Source organism: Lynx rufus, unplaced genomic scaffold (genome assembly GCF_022079265.1).
Source record: "Lynx rufus isolate CCGP_SWC_20201006 ecotype Redwood Valley unplaced genomic scaffold, mLynRuf1.p SCAF_19, whole genome shotgun sequence".
Taxonomy (NCBI): Eukaryota; Metazoa; Chordata; class Mammalia; order Carnivora; family Felidae; genus Lynx; species Lynx rufus.
In genome coordinates, this window is record NW_025814833.1 from 15,953,323 (window position 1) to 15,975,285 (window position 21,963).

General features: G+C 38.2%; 1 pseudogene; it reads right to left on the reverse strand.

Annotated features, from left to right (window-relative positions):
• Nucleotides 1–1,044: 1,044 nt before the first annotated feature.
• LOC124513764 (40S ribosomal protein S24-like) lies at nt 1,045–21,730 on the reverse strand (annotated as a pseudogene).
• Between the last annotated feature and the right edge of the window lie 233 nt (nt 21,731–21,963).

The window sequence follows — 21,963 nt, forward strand, 5'->3', positions numbered from 1 at the left end:
GGCTCCATGCTGCCAGCTCAAACCCATGAATTGTGAGATTATGACCTGAGCTAAAACCAGGAGTTGCATAACTGACTGAGCCACCCAGGTGCCCCTAAACAGAGTAGATGATGTAAGTCTTCTGCCTATGGATCTGTAGAATTGATATTTTGAAGTTTCACAGTCCATGAACATAATAGATCTCTCAATCTCCTTATGTTTTCTTTAATTTTTGCCATCAATATATTTTAATTTTCAGTATAGAGACTTTACACAACTTTTCTCAAATTTGTTCTTCAATATTATTATGCTGATGTTATTTATAAACAATATAAGTTTTCTTTCCCAATTTGCTTTCTCCTAGAATAAAATACAATTGATTGTTGTTTACGGACCTATTAAATTAATAATTTAATTGATAATATTTTAACTCCCATCTCATTGCATTCATTAGGACCTCTAGGGCAATGATGAAATAGAAATGAGAGTGAAATCTTTATCTGATTTTTAGTTTAGGGACCAAATGGCCATTATTTCACCATTACATATGATTTTCTTTTGGATGCTATTTATCGAATCATATCATATATTTACTTCTGTTCCTAATTTGCCAAGAGGTTTTTATCAAAATTATGTGCTGGATATTATCAAATGCTTTCTTTACGTTTCCTAAAATGGTTGGTTGTTATTTTTTTAACCTTTCTTCTGTTAATGTGGTAAGTAAAGTTCTAAAATCAATCTTAAAAAAGATCTTCTATACTTGGAATAAACTTGCCATGGTCCATTTTACACGATATAGGATTCAGTTTGTAACTTTTTGTTTAAAGTTTTGCACTTATGTTCTTGAATGATATTGGCATATAATCATCTTTCATAATTTTTGGTTTTGGTCAGGTATTGGTGCTGAAAGTATGGTGATTTCATTAGGTAATTGAGCTTTTCTCTCTTTTTATTGTTATTATTTTTTAACTTCTTAGTTATTAATCCTCTGATGAAAAATCTGCACAGTCTCTGCAGAAAAAGTCACTACAGAATCTTTACTCTTCCTGTTGTCCAATCTCCAGCTTACTTTTTATTGGCACCAACATGGGCTTTCACAGTCCCCCTGACTTTCTTTATTCTGCTCTTGTGTTCCTTTCTCTGTTTTCTTGAGCTCTTTTTCTTTTCATACAGGCCATGTCTTGAAAGTCTATGTTTGGGTTCATTTTTCTTTGCATCATCCATGGAATCATAAATCATGGCAAAGCCAGTTGTCTTCCCACCACCAAAATGGGTTCTGATTCAAATACAAAGATGATATCTGGTGTGGTCTTCTACATTTTGGTTAGTTTTTTCCTGAATATTCTGTTTTAGGTACTGTTGCCTTTCTGAGGTGAAGAACATCAATGACCATCTGTTTCTGGTGATGTAGTCGGTTGGTCTTGAACTTTCTGATCTGGATAGTTAGTGTGTTATTCGTGATGGTGGCCAAGCTTCAAGCAGTGAGGGAGGAAAAGAGCTCCCTCTTTTTATTTTTTTTATTTTTTATTTTTTTTATTATTTTTTTTTTAATTTATTTTTGGGACAGAGAGAGACAGAGCATGAACGGGGGAGGGGCAGAGAGAGAGGGAGACACAGAATCGGAAACAGGCTCCAGGCTGCGAGCCATCAGCCCAGAGCCTGACGCGGGGCTCGAACTCACAGACCGCGAGATCGTGACCTGGCTGAAGTCGGACGCTTAACCGACTGCGCCACCCAGGCGCCCCAAGAGCTCCCTCTTTATAAATGTAAGCTGTGTAAGAGTTAAAGATTGCTGATATGATATATTTATGAATCCTTAAATGTTTGGTAAAGTTCTCCAGGAAAGGTTCCTGAGCCTGGAGGTTTCTTGGTGGGAACATAATTACAAATTCAATTCCTTTAATAGATTTTTTGAATCTTTTTTATTTTGAGAAAGAGAGCATGGGGGGGGGGTGAGAGGCAGAGGGAGAGAGAGAGAATCTTAAGGAGGCTGAATGCCCAGGGTGGGGTGGGGGTCTGGATTCCATGACCATGAGATCATGACCTCATCCAAAGTCAAGAGTCAGATGTTTAATCGACTGAGCCACCCAGGCACCCTTCCTTTTATAGTTTAAAGTTAGGTAAAAATCTGTCTATTTTGCAGGTTAGGAACAATTTTTCCTCTATACTTCTAGATTATTTGGCTTGTGTAATAATTAAATTGATGTAAGACAGGTTTAATGTGAGAAATACAAATTTAGTTTTGTATGTATGGGAGCTTCATAAAAATATGATGTCTCATGACAATCAGTTACAGCCTTATATGCCATCCTGAGTTAAGCAATGGGAAAGGGGCTCTTTGCTCCAAAGAGTAGGAGGGCAATTCACAGGAGCATAAAAAGAGCATATGTTTAGTGATTAGATGTTTGTCTTGACATACAGATAGACATTCATATCAAAGTTATCTCTGGTAATAGCTCTCTTTCTGGGGGGCAAAGACCGTATCTAAATTCTTTTAGGTCGTTAAGGGAGAGGTAAAAGTTTTTGAGTGTACGTGGTCTTGATTGCTCTCAGCCCCAAATAATCCACATGCTAAAGTGGCATATTTCAGATTCATGTATTTTGCTTCCTTTCAATTTTAACTAAATTTTCTTTTTGTTTAATATTTTCGTGACTTTTTTTAAAACTTCTTGAGAGAAATGACTAGATCAGATCACCTTTTTTTAAAGCTCCAAATAGTCGATATTTTAGGCTTGTGACCAATACAGTCTTTTTCACAATTACTCATCTCTTCTATTGTATTTCAAAGGCACCCATAGGCAATACTTAAACAAGTGAGCTTGACTGTATTTTCCTAAGAATGTTAACAAAAACAGGTGACTGGCCTGTGGGCCATTGTTTGTTAGCTCTTTACCTCCATCATTGATTTTTCAGCCTTTTTTTCCCTAAGTTATGCATTTAAGATTATAAATTTTTCTCTAAACCTCAACTTTTAATATAGCTTATTTTCATTATTATGTAGTTCAAAATATTAAAGATTTCACTGAGATTTCTTTTTTGCCCCATGGTTATTTTGAACTGTATAGCTTAGTTTCAATACATGTAAAGGTTTTTAAAGTTACATTTTGTTGTTTTCTAGATTAATTCCACTGTGGGCAGAGAGCATGTTCTATGTAATTTAAAGCTTTATGATCATTTTTGGTATAATTTTGTAAAATTCCACATAACTCTTTAGTTCGTTGTGCTGTTTATATGTACTAATTAGGTGTAATTTGTTAACAATTTTATTTATAATGTCTCTATTTTATTTGTTTTCTTATTTATCAGTAAGCGAGATAATTGTGTTAAAAATTTCCCACTATGGATGTGAATTTGTCCATTTTCATTCTGTGTGTGTGTGTGTGTGTGTGTGTGTGTGTGTGGTTTTATATTTTTCCCCCAGTTTTATTGGTATATAATAGAATACAGCATTTGTATGAGCTTACAGTGTACAGCATAATGACTTGTCTTACATATATTGTGAAATCCACAAGTTTAGTTCACATCCATTATCTCATGTAGATACACAAAAAGAAAAGGAAAAGAAATATTTTTTGTGACCTGGAACTTTTCATGTTTACTCTTTTAATGTACCATTCAGCAGTGTTAACTATAGCCATACTGTTATATATTACATCCCTATTATTTATTTCTCTAACAGGAAATCTGTGCCTTTTGACCACCTTTTTTTCCATTTTCAATACTGTGAAATTTTCCTTCCATATTTTGAAGCTATGCTAATGGTTCCTATGAGTTTAGAACTGTGTTATCTTCTTAATGGATTGACTCCTTTATTGTAATGAAGCATCCCTCTCTGTCTTTGGCGTTAGTTCTTTCCTTTAAGTTTACTCCCCTGAGTTTTACATAGTATTATAGTAGACTAGCTGTGTCAGCTTCCTTTTGTTTTAAGTGTGCATGGCATATCTTTTTCATCTTTTTACTTTCAACTTTCTGTTTTCTTCTTTTTTTTTTTTAATTTTTTTTTCAACGTTTATTTATTTTTGGGACAGAGAGAGACAGAGCATGAACGGGGAAGGGGCAGAGAGAGAGGGAGACACAGAATCGGAAACAGGCTCCAGGCTCTGAGCCATCAGCCCAGAGCCTGATGCGGGGCTCGAACTCATGGACCGTGAGATTGTGACCTGGCTGAAGTCGGATGCTTAACCGACTGCGCCACCCAGGCGCCCCTGTTTTCTTCTATTTAAGATGTGTTTCCTTTAAGAAGCATATATATTTGTATTTAGTTTGACAATTGTTGAGCTGGAATATCTTGTTTGTTTAGATTCTCTATAATCAGTACATATATTTTCATTTAAATCTATATTCCTCAATCCATCCAATGTCTTCCATCCATTTTAAGTTCTTGTCTTCTTTCTTATCTTGCCTTCTTTTGGATTTACTATCCATTTTGTATTTTTTATTTTTTCCATTTTCTTTTGCATGCTCACTATATACTTTTTAATTATTTTGTTAATGGCTACCCTAGATATTACAACATCTATCCATGGTTTCTTCTGACCTTCAAATACAATAACTCCATTTATTATTTTCCAACTTGTGTGCTGTTTGAATTGTGTGTTTCAAATTCAGAAATATATATATTTTTAATTTTAATGTTTATTTATTTTTGAGAGACAGAGACAGAGCATGAGCATGGGAGGGGCAGAGAGAGAGGGAGTCATAGAATCTGAAGCAGGCTCCAGGCTCTGAGCTGTCAACACAGAGCCCCATGTGGGGCTTGAACTCACAAACTGTGAGATCATGGCCTGAGCCAAAATCGGATGCTTAACTGACTGAGCCACCCAGGTGCTCCTAAATTCAGAAATATTTTAAACTCAATCAGATATTATTATCATTGTTGTTGTTTACAGTCAATAGTCCTCTGGATTTACCCCCAAATTTCTGCTTTCCCATCTCCTCCTTTCTTCCTTTATTTCTGTGTTTGTATCTGGGATTATTTTCCTTCTTCCTGAAGAGCATCCTTTTAGTATTTCCCTCAGTGTAAGTCTGGGTGGTGAAAAACCAATTTTGGTTTGGGTTTATAATTATTTTCTTTTGGCATTTTGAGATTACTGTTTGCTTTTCTCTAGATTTTGTTGTCTTTGTTGACGTAAGCAGCAAATATGATTATTAACATGCTGGACATCATCTATTCTTCTTCTTTTTTTATTTCTTGAGATAAAACTTTTTAAACCATTTTAATATATACAATTTCATAGTTTTTAGTATTCTGATTTCCTTTAAGATTTTTTTCATCAGTTTTACTATGAGTGGTTTTAATTATTATATTTCCTGTTTCAAATTCATAGGGCATTTTGAATCATTTATTTGATGTCTTTCTCTAGTTTCAGAATGTGTTCAATCATATCTCCTCTATTCTTTATTTTCTCTTCCCCTCTTGAGACTTACTTTATTTTTTTCCCACTCTTTTGTCTCTTCATGGTTCTTTTTGCCTATTTTTTAATGACCTATTTTATAGTTTACTGAATTTCTTTTCAGATATATTGTCATTTACTATTAAATTCATCATATGAATTTATAATTATGGTTGCTGTATTTTTAGTTTTAGAAATTTTATTTTTTATGCTTTCTAGTTTTCTCCACACATTCTTGGCATTTTTCTTTTATTTCATTGAATATATTCACCATGCTTATTAAAAAGATCTGTGTCTGATACCTCCATTAATTTTATTTTCTGATATTTCTTTTTATTTTCTCTATCATTTTTTTATATTTTTTCCTCATCTGTGTACTGTTCTTTGATTTAGTGATGGATATTGTACATAAAAAACTGTAGAAGGAGTGCCTGGGTGGCTCAGTTGGTTAAGCGTCCGACTTCAGCTCAGGTCATGATCTCATGGCTTGTAGGTTGGAGCCCTGTGTCAGGCTCTATGCTGACAGTTCAGAGCCTGGAGCCTGCTTCAGATTCTGTGTCTCCCTTGCTCTCTGCCCCTCCCCCACTCACATTCTGTCTCTCTCTCTCTCTCTTTTAGAAATAAATAAACATTTAAAAAATTAATTAAAAATAGACATTAAAAAACTATAGAAAGCATTTGAGCCCTGAAATGACAGTATCTTCCTTAGGCACCCCTCCTCCCACCCCACTCTTTTTAGCTAACAGATGGCTATCGGAACTCACAGTCCTGGATCATCTTAATCCAATTTCAGTGACTAGTAGGCATACATTCTGAGTGATTTGGTCTATTTATAAATTCATCCCTTATTCCTAGGATTTAAACCTTTGTGGCCTCAACCTAAAGCTTTTATCAGCATGCACTCCCTCCTCCACAGTAGTCTCTGGACTTTAGTTTTTGTCCCACAACCTCTTCAGATTTTCAAGTGTATTATTTAGTTTTCAGCTTCTAAGCTGTGTGTTCCAGAATGAAAGGTCCAGGTCACCTGTCTTGTTTTTCTTCTCCTTTTATATCTTTATTCTACAAGTTTTAACCACCTTGTTAATTCTCCAACTTAGAGATGACTGTTCAAATATTTATGCCAGGTTTCCTGGTTGTTTTGGGGGAAAGATTGTCCTTAATACCTAGTTTACCTTTATATGAAGTAGAGATCTGCTATTTGTTTTTAAAATGTCTTCTTGGCCAAACTAAAAAAAAAAACTTAGAAACTTTTATCAGATCTTCAGAGTCTTTTTGTGGAAATTTTGCTTATGCATGAAATTCAGTTTTAATAGCCACTAATTAATATGATACAAAAGAAACATAGGCTCCTGTCCTTCTGACTAAGGAGCTTTATTTTCAGTTAGTAAGTCCTACTTTCCATGGCTTGAAGTAGTTAGTGATTTGTAGTATATTCCTTTTGTTGTTGTTGTTGTTGTTGTTGTTATTACATGGGGCTCAAACTTAGAACCCTGAGATCAAGAATCACATGCTCTACTGACTGAGCCAGCCAGGCACTTCTGTAGAATATTGTTTTTATGCTAGGCTTTGATTGGGTGGATAACCTCCACATAGTAGTTGAGAATTCACATAGAAGTTGAGGGCTGGAGCTAGGGTTTGGTAGATGGAGATCACCAGAGGGAGGGAGAAGGGTATTGCTTGTATGGAACCACATAAGCTAGGGTTTAGTCACCACTGAACCTATTTAATTCATACCATGGTGACTGAATAGTTTATCCCTTAATCCTTCTTTCCCTTGATTTGTTGTTAATACTAATCAGGCTGTGCTGGAAGCTTGGGAATTCATTGGTGCACATTGTAAAACATGTGTTAATTTGATTGCCTGTGATTTCTGTAGCAGACCCAGGAGTGCAGCAAACATACAGGTGATTGTATAAAGTCTGCATAGTCCCCCAGTTGGGTGTTTTACAATCAGCTCTACCTCAGGAGTATCTCAGTTAATCTAGCTGTTTTCTTCTAATACTCAGTTGGTGAATCCTGCGTACTCACTACCCCTTGCATTAGTACCTGAGTGAGACGACTGTGAGTATAACCCTAAAGCATAAGCCACACTGGTAAAGATTAAGGGCCCACATTGTACCTGCCTATTCAGCATGCTGATTTCACCTGCCTGAAGTGACTGCTTTTTGGAGCTCAGTATTTTTTCTTGTGAATTTGCCAGAGGTGCATGAGGCATCTTGGTCAACTCCTCAGGGTCTAGAGCCTGTATCTTTGAGACTCTCTGTGGCTCTGTATCTCTGGTGGGTGTGAGGAAAGGAGGCAAGGTAGTATAGTGACCATGAACTTAATTTCATAAACTCAGTTGTACAAGATATATTTTATGTGTTTCCTGTAAGTCAAATTTAATCTATTCTGATCATCCAGTTTGTCAGGCTGGTTGGAAATTCAGTCTAAATTATTATTGGTCTTTTTCCTATCACTTTACCCTCCTACATTGTGTTATGGTCCTGAGAGTCTAGCGCCAAACAGGACATGCAGGAAGGACGTTGATCTTTTGTTGGTACTGATGTACTCCTCATACATACACTGACCCACTCCTCATCCAAGCCTGCATCATCTCTTGAAGGTAAGGTCCACTGTGGCTTCCATGGATTTTTGCTGAGTTTTAGAGCCTCTAGGATTTTGCATCTTTGTAGACCTCTGGGCACATATTTTCCTCTGAGGTCTTTTTTTCTTTTAATCATTTTTAAGGTTTATTTTTGAGAGAGAGAGAGTGCAAGCAGCAGAGAGGTTGAGAAAAGGGGAGACACAGAACCAGAAGCAGGCTCCAGGCTCTGAACTGTCAGCACAGAGCCTGACGTGGGGCTTGAACTCACTAGCCATGTGATCACGACCTGCGGGGAAGTTGGATGCTTAACCGACTGAGCCACCCAGGCGCCCCTCCTCTGAGGTCTTGATGCCATGACAGGGTGCTTTGAGGGAGAGAGCATCCAAACATGGTTCCCACTTCAGTCTCAGAATTTTTTGTTCATTTGTGGAAGCAAAGGTGAACGTGTAACGAAAGTACTCTGAAGTTACCTTGAAACTGTAAACATCTCTTTCTTCCACTGGATGAAAGGGGGCTGTGGGAAGCTGTCAACTCTAAGACACAGAGGTACGGAGACTGGACTTTATAATCATTAGTTGATTTCCTGATTACCTATTGGGTGTCAGATCCTGTGCAATGAATAAAATTTACTTTGTGTTCTCAGGGAGGTGATGTTCCTAGTGGGGGAATAAAGAATATAGTAGAAAAAGGGGTTCTTACTACTAATGACCTCAACTTCCCAGGCAACCATCTTAACTCTTCGCTCTCAAATTGCGTTTTTAAAGTTCCACTGGTAATTATGAGTCAGTCATTCTTTGGGGGTGTCTGGCCTATAACGGTGGGGATGGCTGAATGTGTCTATTTTTGTACTAGGTGCTCTTGGGCTGTGGCCTCAAAGGATGGAACTGTGTGGCTCAGGCAGTTTTCTGAAATCTGTGGCTTTACAAGACTTCCTGCTGTAGATAAGGACACTGACTTCTCTTATCTGCTTGTCCCTAGGTGCCTCTTTCTGGTGAGATAGTGAATTTACCTGCAGAGTTGGATTGCTTTTATCCCTGAACTATGTACTGCAGACACTTGAGATTAGTGCCAGGAGAGGAGAAAGGGTAATTGTTTCTGGGGAAAAGAATTGTGTAGGTAGTAGTTGTTTAAAAAAAAACTGGGGGCTAGAGTGGTAGTTAGTCAAATATGGCTGCCAGACAGCAGAGAAAGAGCCTTTTAGCATCTTTTTCAATGAGTTCTGTACTGACATGCTTTGTACTCTGACAGTTATTCTAGGGAAGAGTGCTTAAAATGTTACAGCCTTTTAAAAAAATTCCTCACCTGTTTTAGTTGTATATCACGTTTTTGTTGAGTCTTCTGGAATGCTAGGGATATCAGGGTTTTATTAATTCAGTGATACTGCATTGTAAATCAGAAAGTTGGCGTTCTTCGCCCATACCGTTTTAATTTTCTAAGCATCTGAGCAAACTACAACTGTTACCTCAGAGATATCTGAATGCTCTTCTTGTTAAGTATACATTTATCCTAAAGAACTTGGTTCTGGAGAGAGTCTTTTATGTGCAATTTTGACTTTATATTTTGTAAACCCGTATTGATTTTTTTTTCCATCTCCATAGAAGTGGGATCCTTTCCAGAGCTTTAGGCCCTTTAAGAAATGTGAGTACATCTAAATGGAACTTCTAGAAAGAGCCCTTAAAATTACCGTAATAATTTAGGGGTATCAGGGTTACAAGCATTCCTTTTCAATTAGGCAGAAGGGAATTAATTAATTGTGAGGAAAAAGCGTGGTAAGCCGCATTCTCCCAGCAGGAATGGTTAGTTTCTTAAATATCTGTATTCCTGTCACTTGGGATGTACAGTTGACCTTTGAACAATATGAGTTTGAACTGTGTGGGTCCACTTAGATGTGGATTTTTTTACAGTATTGTAAATGTATTTTCTTTATGATTTTAATATTTTTTCTCTGGCTTACTTTAAGAGTACAGTATATCATTCCTATAACCTACATATATGTATTAACTGTTGTTAGTAAGACTTCTGTTCAACAATAGGCTGTTAGTAGTTATGCTTTTGAGGAGTCAGAAGTTTTATATGGAATTTTGACTACTTAGGGGCTAGAGCTGCTAAGGCCCCTGTTTTTCAAAGGTCCAACAGTATTTATGTGAGAAATAAGCATATTTGGGGAGTAGATATAGTAGGTCCTCTGGTCTCTGAGATTTTTCTCACTGGATGGTCCATCTCCTTAGCTTCTTTGGAGACCCCACATGCTTTCTGTATCCTCACAAAACTTGTTTTTAGTAAGGAATCCAAAGTAGGAATTCATAGTAGAGTGTGAATAACTTAACGACTTAACCTGCCCCTCTCCTAAGTCATTTGCATGTGAAAAAGCTGACAAAGCCCAAAAGAAAGCCTCTCACAGGAGATTTTCAGTTATCAGTTCTTCAGTGGAAAGGGTATTTATTAACAAGTAATATCTTTCTGTACCTCCTTCTCCCCCCATCCAATATTCAATCGGGGTTCCCCTAGTCTCTTTTAATCTGATGTCTGATATCCACACTGAGTGGCAGTTGAACTGTGGCTGACTAAGTCTCTAACTTGCTCTGTGACACTGTGTGTTGGGGGGAGTGGGGTGGGGGGAGGCTGGTGGTGTGGTGGAGACTGGCCTTGCAAAACAGAGGAGTAGTGATGAGAGAGGAAGTAAGTTTAGCAAATCACATGGACATCCACTTTGGACCTTTTGGAAACACAGGCCTAGTTTCTACTTCTTATAACAAGAATCTTATGACTCTTTTGATTAAGTAATGTAAAGTATGTAATTTAGTACATTTGGAGACAGGCCAGTGTGGGCCTCTGTATAATTGTTTTTTTTTTTTAAGTTTATTTATTTATTTTTTTTTTGAGAGAAAGAAAGAGCGTGAATACGAGTGGGGGAGGGGCAGGGAGAGAGAGAATCCTGAGCAGGGTCCATGCTGTGCACAGAGACTGACACAGGGCTCAGACCCACAAACTGCAAAATCATGACCTGAGCTGAAATTAAGAGTATGATGCTTAACCAATTGAGCCACCCAGGTGCCCCTCATTCTGACTTCTTGACTGTATATTCGTGGGATGAATCCTTTACCTTCTGTAGCCTTCAATTCCTCAAATGTAAAATGAGACTCCTGCTTTCCACTGTCCAAAGATGCCACAAAGAACAAATGAAGTAATAGATATAAAAGCATGTTGCAAACCCAAAAGCTATAAAGAGCTATTAAAGCTATATAAAGCTCAGGATAATAGTTTAAGAACATTTAGCTGATATCTTTAACTCCCTTCTCCCTGTTCTTCCCTGATATTACATTGCCTTTCACTTCTTTGTTTGGGAAAGGACACACTAATGTAAAACTGGCGGTATAGTGTGGTTAGACAGAAATAATTGAGTGCCCCTGGGCAGTGACAAAGGGCCCATTGTTTAGGGTGGCCCTGTACTTGCCTTAATGGACTGCTCATCACCTTGAAATTCTTAATTTTTGAATAAAGTGTTCCCACATTTACATTTTGCACTCAGTCTTCTAGATTTTGTAGCTAGCCTTGCTCCAGGGTTGTTCTCTGTTCCTTTGTGGAGTTGGAACCAGAAGTTCCTTTATAACCCACTGGGAGGAGGAGTATATGGAAGTTAGCTGAGAGTCTGGCTGGGAAGTTGGCCAGAGTGGGTTTAATGTCGGTAGTTAAGTAGCTACCTAGACGAGCATTGTGGGGTGGCCGGTCTGGATTGAGGACCAAATGTTAAGCCAAACGTTGTGCTAACAAGTGCTATGGTGGAGCCTAACCAGGAGTGAGGACCATTGGGCCTTGACTATACTAAAAGAAAACAGCTTAGAATTCACCAGCAAATGCTAACAGAGTGAACCGTCACCAGGTGGGCAGGCCCATTGCCACACAGACCCAAGGAATGAGGAAGTCAGAGGAGAGTTATAAGTAGCTGTGAGTGATTGTGAGTTTCCCTCTCATTTTCTCCTGCTATAAGCTTATGTAATGGTTACATGGGAAAAGTGGAAGTCAGTGAATTGAGTTCATAAAGCAGTTGTATTCTTTCCATCTCCCTCTCTGCATACTCAAACCTGCATCATGGTTTGTTCTTTCTTTGCCACTGAGTGATGTACTGGAAGCTTCTATAGTTCTGGGATAATTAAAAATCCCCTGGTCACATTTGGCCACAAGAATAGTCTCATTTCAGTAATTAAAATGCCAAGTCCTATGTACTAGTCAATATTGTGAACTTCATTTTGAAGTTAAAACTCATTCCATCTCTGAGCATGGTCAGTTTCAGACTTAACTGTAGTAGACAAGGAACATATTTTCACCTTCACATCTCCTCGTTGTGCTCCTCCTTCTCCCAATTTCTGAGCCACATTTTTGAACTCTTTGGGAAGTGGTGGGTGGAAGGATGATACATAAGGAATGAGAAAAGACTTATCTGAAAGGCCTTTCTGTGGTTTGACTTTAATGTACCTATTCGGCAGGTGTTTAAACCTTACTCCTGATTTGTTTTTCTGTTACTGTATTCTGTTTTGAGTTATTTGGTGATCTCTACTTCTAGATTCCTTAACAAAGTTAATGTTTGTCTTCTGGATTGCTATTAAAGAAGTCCCTCCCACTCAACCAACTCCTAATTCTGATTTAAAAAACAAAAACAAAAAACCCAAACCAAATAAAACAAAACAAAAAACCCCTTCATTCACTTGTGCTGAGGTCCCATTGCCCTTTTGTGATGGAGTATTTAAGGAAGCTCACTTCTGATCTATGGTAGGTTGAATAATAGTTTCCCAAAGATTTTAGTGTCCCAGTCTTCTGGAACCTGTGAATATGGTACCTTACTTGATAAAAGAGACTTTGCAGATGTGATTAGGGATTTTGAGATGAGGAGATTATCCTGGGTTATCAGGGAGTTCTCTGTATCATTACAAGGGTTCTTATAATAGGGAGGCTAGAGGTCAAAGGGCAGAGAAGGCAATGTAACAGTGGAAGTAGAGATTCAGGTGCTGTGGCCATAGCCAAGGAATGTTCATCCTCTCTAGAAGTACGAATAGACAAGAATGGATTCTCCCTTTAAGCCTTCCAAAGGAACCAGTTTTGCAAACACCTTTTTTAGCCCTGTAAAACTAATTTTAGACTTCTGACTTTGGTTTAGGGCCCTCAGTTTATGGTAATTGTTACAGGAGCAACAGGAAAGAGCTTCATGTCTAAAAGCAATACAATGCAAAGTTAATGTGGACAGATTGTTAGACTGTAGGCTAGTGTTAGTGTGCCATCTTCTCTTCACTCTATTCTTAGAGCAGCTAGCCAGCTGCAACCTGTTGCCCTTTAGATTTCCAAGTAGACACTAGCTTCTTGTGACCCCTAATTTGCAGGGGATGCAAAGTAAGCTCTCTGAATGTTCTCCTTGAGGACCCTCTCACTTGAGTTGAGCTAAGAGGAAAACACCAACTCCCTTCTCTTATGGGGAGAAGGAAGAGAAATGTTACTAGAAATCAACGATCTTTCTGAAAGAGATCATTACTTTCCATTTTCCAGTCCATCGTCAGCATCAACTCAGTAATGCCAGAGGTGGATATTCTTTGAAATTTTTGCATTGGTTATTCACAAGCCTCAGTTTGGAATATAAGCATACTAGCAAATAGTTTTTTTTTTTATACTTAATCTTCTGAGGTGTCAGATTAAACCGATCATAAAGCCCAGGTGCCATCTTGGGGATGAGCAGTAGGATGGAGAGCACATTTTAAAGACTGAATTAAGAGTTTAAATTATTAGATTAGACTAAAATGAATAAACTAGATAATTTTTCTCTTCTATCAAATGATCAACTTTGTGAGAGTTTATGCACACTATCAGATCAATTATGGAATAAATTAATAAGCTGCATTTTCTTTATGCATCTGCATGCAGTGTGACTTGTTTTATCCTACTCTGTGTCTGATTTTTGAGTACCTAATGGTTGGCAATGTTGGCAGTGCTTCCTCAATGTGAGGACTATTGTGGAGTCTATTTAAATTTATGCAATCAGGGGCGCCTGGGTGGCTCAGTCGGTTAAGCATCCGACTTCAGCTCAGGTCATGATCTCACGGTCCGTGAGTTTGAGCCCCGCGTCAGGCTCTGTGCTGACAGCTCAGAGCCTGGAGCCTGTTTCAGATTCTGTGTCTCCCTCTCTCTCTGACCCTCCCCTGTTCATGCTGTCTCTCCCTGTCTCAAAAATAAATAAACGTTAAAAAAATTTTTTTAAATTTATGCAATCAGTTTCTATAGCAATCACTATGGTAAAGACTTTCACTGAGTGCTAAAAATATGGAACTCTATAGGTAGTACCTGACCCGTGGTGTAGGAAAGAAGACCCATCTATATGTCTAATATTTTTAGTATCTAGGTGGCAATAGTGGGATAAAACACCTTCAAAGAGTATATGTGTAAAGGAAAATGAAGAATTATATCCCCATACTATAGAGAGCCCCATTTTGTAGGACTCTTGGTAATAATCTTCATACCCTGCTTAAGCTCTCTGTCCATACATGCTGTGCCTGCTCACACTATGTAATATCTCAAGTGAGAAAAAAAGTATAAAAATAAAAACCCAGAAACATCTGTTGGATCTGAAAAAGCATGGTGCTGATTTACATCCAGAACCATCATCAGCTGAGAAATGAATGAACAGGATGGCATGTTTAATGCATAGTGTACAGAATCTTAGGTGTAAGTGTCTCATCTTTGAACAGAATGGCTATTATACCTATTTCTCAGATAGTAATTAATCAAATCTTACACTTAGATCGCAAGTGATTTTAGGAAGCTGACATTATGATTTTGATTCTGGCAGAGTGATTTTTATAAAGTAAGTGACTGCATGGGTTTTATTAGCAATACATGTGATATCCAAAAGGGATAGACTGGGAGTTAAGACACATAGGTTCTAAACCCACCTTTGTTGTGTGTTAGCTATTTGATCTTGAACAATTCACAATGTACCTGGGCCTATTCATTTTCATCCATGAAATGTAGATGATAATCTCTGCCCTGCTCATCTCATTGGGTAATTGTGAGCCTCAAATGAGGAAATACACATGAAAGAGCTTCATGTAATATAAAGTGCTTTTCACATAAGAAGTGTTACTGTGTTAGCTTTAGAATGACTCATGTGTGTGTGTTTATTGAATTCTCTTTACCTCTCATTTTCCCCTCTGAGGAATTCCCATTACTGTCTTAAGGATGGTCTATTTTTAGTGTGCCATCTTGTGTGTGGTCTACTATTTTAGTTTCTCAAGACATTTCCCTTTGTATCTAATGGATTTCCCTTATAGGAATGGATGGTAAGAGTCTGTTCTGCCACCTGAAAGTGTTTCAAAATTTGTCTCTTCTTATGTTGGAACTACTGTATTTACTGATACATATAATTTTTTTTGCATGTTCTTTTTCTCTCTTCCTAGTCTCAATAATTAAATACAAGTTTGTTCTTCTCTATTATTTTATTGTTGGAAGAATGTTAATTGCTAGTATCAATTAAATTCTAAACTTTGAAATGTGCATCAGAACAATTTAAGGGACATAAACTATGTTGATTATAGTAAACCAAGGTGTATTAGTCAGGATAAGCTAGGTTATGCTGCAGGAACAAAGGACTCTGAAATCTTAGTGGTTTCAAACATGAAAGCTTTATTTCCTGGATTCCCATGCTACACATCCATTTCAGGCCTTTGGGGTTTCTGCTCTGTGTTGCCATCACCCTCACTCTGTGACTTTGGGTGATGGAGGTGCAAATATAGGGAACAACGAAGAGACTTCTGAAGGTTCTTACAATGACAGTTGTCTGGTTCAAAATTGGCATGTATCACGTCCATTCACAACTCTTTGCACAGAAGTGGTCATTTGGAATCACCGGGAGCCACAAGGAAGGCAGGATGTACAACTACATGCCTGGAAGAGGGAAAAACTAAACATTTTGACAAGTTTAACTAAATTGCTCATGCTTTTTTGAGGCCTCTGTTTTACAACAGAGGAATCATTTATCAGTTTTGCTGTGGATAGTCTTTCTGGTGCCTGGATGATTGTTAATTCACCTCTGAGATCTCATTTATAGAGTTAAATTCCAAGGTAAAGTCAATATAAGCATTCTTTCTGAAGTCTTCCTCTCGTGCTAGTGATGCCCCTTGTCATTATTTGATGGCAGGATGTGGTTATCTCCAACCTCCTATATTTTCTCCTCTAAATGGTATTAGTCAAAAATGGCACACGACTTAACAGTTGTAAGAAAACAGGATTCTAGTTTGTTCAGAAAATGTAGTGTATATGATCTCTTCGATCCAGGGAAAGATTTTTATTTTCTAACCGATGCTCCTCTTTGATAAACATGAAAATGTCATGTCTTTACTGTTGTTTTAAATTTCCAAGTAAATTAGTGTGACTAAAAACAAATCAAAGAAATTACCAGTTTAGAATTTCTGTTTTTAAAACTACCCACGTACCTCTTTTCCCAGAAGATTTTATGCTCCATGGGATGATTCCTCCTGCTTGCCATCTCTGTAGCATTCTGTCATCACCCCAGTTGAAAATGATTCCTCCTCTAATTATATCATTTGCATTTATATCCATTGTTACAGTGGGGATTGGGGAACTTTTCAGGCTGTGTGTCAGAGCCTACAATGGCCTTGAAGGATGAAAAGGCTTTGGGTGGGGCGCCTGGGTGGCTCATTTGGTTATCTTTAACCTTCTTTAAGCCAACTTAATTGACCACAAAACTTTTTCATGAAACATCAATTAATATTACATACAACACTTTTTCAGAAATGTTGCCCTTGGGGCACCTGGGTGGCTCAGTCCATTAAGCTTCCTACTTCCCAAGGGAACCTGCTTGGGATTCTCTCTCTCCCTTTCTCTCTGTCCCTCCCCAGCTCGCGCGCGCTCTCTCTCTCTCTCTCTCTGTCTCAAAATAAATAAACATTAAAAAAATAAAAGGCTTTGGGTGGTCAAATTCAGATGGGAAGTGGTTTTTTTTTTTAAATTTTTTTTTCCAACGTTTATTTATTTTTAAGACAGAGAGAGACAGAGCATGAACGGGGGAGGGGCAGAGAGAGGGGGAGACACAGAATCGGAAGCAGGCCCCAGGCTCCGAGCCATCAGCCCAGAGCCCGACGCGGGGCTCGAACTCACGGACCGCGAGATCGTGACCTGGCTGAAGTCGGACGCCTAACCGACTGCGCCACCCAGGCGCCCCAGATGGGAAGTGGTTTTTTACTGAATAACACATTATATTATGATTCCTATTACCATTCTGTTTCTGTTTTTAATTTCCTTTATATTCTTTTTTTTTTTTTAATTTTTTTTTTCAACGTTTATTTATTTTTGGGACAGAGAGAGACAGAGCATGAACGGGGGAGGGGCAGAGAGAGAGGGAGACACAGAATCGGAAACAGGCTCCAGGCTCCGAGCCATCAGCCCAGAGCCTGACGCGGGGCTCGAACTCACGGACCGCGAGATCGTGACCTGGCTGAAGTCGGACGCTTAACCGACTGCGCCACCCAGGCGCCCCAATTTCCTTTATATTCTTTCACAGTACTGTGAACATAGTAGATGCTAGTTCAAACTGGCTTGTTCTGTGAATAAAGAAGTTGACCTACCCTAAACTCCTGTGTGGAAGCTCAGATATTGATAGGCAGGCAACTATAAAATGTATAAATTCCAGCAGAAGCAAGTTTTCAAATATTAAAGCTTTTTCTAACCTTCTCAAGGAATTCTACAAGATTGTAATAGTCTGGATATTAAAAGAGACTTTGGGCAAAGAAGCTAAAACTCACCAGTTGGGTGATTCAGCGACAGAGATTTATAATCTGGGACTGCAGACCCTCCCACTGCTCCCCACAAACACTCAGTTCTTTGTCTCTGGTGTGAGAGATTTGTATTATTCTAATTTAGCCTTTCTGCTTTTGGCCATTATTATCTGGTTTGAAATCCCCACCATTGATCTCAGTTTGCATGTAAAGATCAGGACATTGGTTCTGCAAGACCAGTGTTAAAAATCAGAAATATTTCCTGAGTACATATATCCCTTTTAACTTACCATATATTTTTTTTTTGTACATGTTGTCTTAGATGTCACAAAATGCCTGCTCTGGAATCCTCCAAAGGGAAGCAAGAAGGAGGAATGGGGGCTTCGTAATAATACTTAGGAAATTCCACCTATCTATGAATTTAGCTCTCTTGACGCCCTTCACCAATTTGGTCTTGGCTCTGATTTTTCCCTTTATTCTGTCTTTGCCATGACCTTTCCTTTCCCTTAGTCCACCTGACTTTTTGCTGTTAGCATAGCTTCTTTCCAGACTGTGGAGCCCTGCTGGTTTGCCTAAGGAATAGCCTTCTTCATCTACTTCACAGTTTGTGATATTTACTGAAAAATATAAAGCCTATCACTATCCCTTTTTGTCTACACCTGCAGATTTCACTTTGTGTAATTGCCCCAAGTGAATTCCACGTGGCTAGTTGCCATGGAACATTTTTGTCTTTTGCTTTTAAGAAATTTCTTCTTACCATTATTATTATTTTTTGTTATTCATTTGCAACAATGAGTGCTTTTACAAATCTAATAAATGCTCCAATTAATCTCTTGTAAAGAAAAAGAAATCACACATCATGTTTCCTTAATGTGAAGTGCTTCTAGTTAGCACAGACTTTCCTGCTGTTCCTTTTTCTGCAAAGTGGTCCTGTTATTGCTGTGGGAAATTTCACCGGCTTGTCTTTGGGAAATGCAAAAGGACAATAACCCTCCTATTCTCCTCAAAGGGCAGTGCCTTCTTGGGGACATGGCCACTTTTCCTTTCTACTTCAGACATAGTCAGCAGCTCTGTGCTGTATAGAATGAGACATATGTATAATTTAAAAACCATTTCCTGCATCGTAATATCGGACTTTACCAGGAAAGCATATTCAAAGCTGATATTCCTGCAGGCCAAATGAACCCAGACCTTTTCTTTCTGCCTCTTCACTCCCTTTGTCAGTTCTCCTGGAGGATCAGGATTTAAAAAATTACATTAGTGTTTAATTTTTTGCAATATGTATTTCCATTCCCTGAATGCAAGGCTCCTCAACCACAGCAGGTCATTACCTGATGATTTTATTTCCCTGGTCGCCCTTTGACATTTAATGATTTCTAGCTTTGCCTTGTATATAAAAACATGAAACTCAGGAAATAGGTGGAAAAAGGCAAGGCCCATCTTCTATTTATGAAGATTTTCTTCCTAGTGTGTTTTCTAGGACTTGGGACATTGCATTCATAACAGTTGTAAGATTCTAATTAGAGTTCCTAAACTGCTCAGGAAGATCCCTACCATATTGAGAAAGTTGTAGGAACATCAATTTGGAGAGGCTTCTCGTTCTGTAGACTCACAGGTGATCAATATTCAGGACAGACCCTTCTAGATAAATTTTATAGCAAAGATTAATGGTTTAAAGTATCAGAGTTTTGTTTCAATTTTTGTTTATAAATCGTGGTTAAAAAAATCCCAAAGTTCACCTCGTCCAGGAAGCCTTTCTTGATCACTCTAGATCCAATTATTTTCTTGTCTGAACTGTTAGCAGTTAGCTGACACATAGTTACATATTACCTTGTGACAACTATTGTCTCAAATGACTAATTAACTCTGGTGTTATGATTTAAATATTTGTAAATACAGGTATTAATGTATCTCTTAACCCCCACCGTGGGGACAGACTTTGTGTACTTTATTTTGTTTCCTGAATCACTTAATGTCATCCCTTGTAGAACCCTGGTAGATGCTTTTTGAATAAATGAATGTATTAAGTGATACTTCCATTTTGAATTGCCAGTGAACCATAAATTATTACAGACCGATAAGCATATCTTTTTTTAAGACACTTCCAGTGTTAGCTTGGAATCACTTCTGTGATTCATTTGAATTCTTTTCCTTGCACAGTAGTGTAACTACTTATTCTCTCTCCCCACCTGTTTGACACTTCCTACACTTTCCTTCTACCTTATTCCATAATTTTGGTTGTTTCTCGCTACTTTGGTCTTTGCCTCTTATTCTCCTTCTTGAATATTCATTCTCCTGGCAAGTTTATCTCCTGTCTGGCTTCAAATACAATCTCATTGTAGTTACTTTCCAATTCTACCTTTCCAGTCCTGTCTTATGGACATTAGTACAGTGTTGTCAAAATGGAGGGGGAGATAATCACTTGGGTATATTTCAATCACCTCAAAATTAATATTTTACTAAAGAAATTCATTATGTTTTCTATCACCCAAACAACCTTCTCTTTCTTCTTTCCTTCTCCATTTTTATTGGTTGTATGTGGTTCTGTCATCCCACAGCTCCTAGGCCTTGGAATCTTCTTTCTCATTCCTTTTTTCTTCAACTTTCATGTGTTATCTGTCCCCAAATCCTGTTGAGTCTCTCCTTGGAATGTATTTGAAGTTACTGCTTTTGTGACCTTAGCAAATGACCTGATTTCGGACTTTATCTAGGTTTAAATAATAGTTTACTTCTAGATTACTGTCTCAGCTTCCTAATTACTTTCCATAGTCCATTTGTTGTTGGGAAAGGTAATGATGGTTATTAGCAGAAATTGCCACTGTTTATTGTATAGTGTGTGATAGGCAGTATACTAATGCACTTCATGTAGATTATCTCATTTGATTCTCCTAACAACCTGATGGAGTATATATTACTATGCACATTTTAGAGATTAAGAATCCTGCGTCTCAGAGAGGTTACATATCTTGTCCATGGCCTCACACGTAATAAGATGAAAAAAATCGGCATTTTAACTTTGAAGGCCATGCACCAATAACAAATACCCTGCATATCAGTGCCAGACCAGTATACCCTTTTCACTGTTCCACTCACCTTTTCAACATATGGAGATTCCCAGTGACTACAAAAACTAAATGAGGACCTTTATCTGGTTCTAAGGCTTCCCATGACCTTGTATCCTGTTCTGAATAATAGTATTTCACCATAGATCCATTCAGTTTAGTGGAGGAAAACTTTTTAATTACAAGGGAAAGGGAATATAAGGAATTAAACAATTATAGTAAACAAATAGGGAGGGAAGTATACAGAAGAACAAAGAAGGCTTAATACATCAAATTGGGTACTTACAACACCCACCCTTCTGGCTGGGGAAGCCTCACAGTGACCAGCCCGGTTGGAGTCCCCATTCAGAGTCCTGGGCTGAATGTCCTTCCCTCAGGTGAGACTTCCAACTAGCTATTGCCTCCAGGGCAATATATGCACTACCTGTGTGTGATCTCTGGTTAGTCATTAAGTTTGCCAATGTGCAGTCCCGAGCGAGCTGGTTTTTCTGTTTCTCTTATTGTAGCTCACAGTCTCAGGAGCCTGGGCATCTGCTTATTCCTCTTTCTTCCCTGATCCATTCCAGGGGGCCAGCCTGGTCTGGCTCAAGGAGGTGAGGCAGGAACAGAAGGGCCAGTTCTAATCCCAAGGCTAGGTACAGAATATAACCCAACTAAGCCCCCTCCATGTGTATGTGTGGTTTTGGGCAGATATGTATGATAAGTCACACAAACAACGTCTATACAAAATATATCCCCACAGCCTTCCAATTTTATTTCTCATGACTCTTGATAGCTACCCCCTGCTTAATCTAGGCTGACTTGACTTGATCATTGTTTTCCACTTCTTTCCCAATATTCACTTCCTCAATGATTTCCTCTAGTTCTGGGACACTGTTTCCTTACCTTCAAATCCTGCCTGTACTTTAAGGTCCAGTTTCTACCCCACTTCTCCATGATGCCTTCTCAAAATGGTCTAGCATGAGAAGAGATCTTGTTCACTTTCTTAACTGCTCTGTGAATTAGTTTGTGTTCCATAAGATTTAGCATTCTGTGATGTATTCTTGTGATATTCTGTAGAATGAGATAATTCAAGGGAACATTTTTTTTATTGATGTATAGTTGACATACAATATTGTATTCATTTCAGTTGTACAACTTAATGATTCAACATTTATATATATTATGAA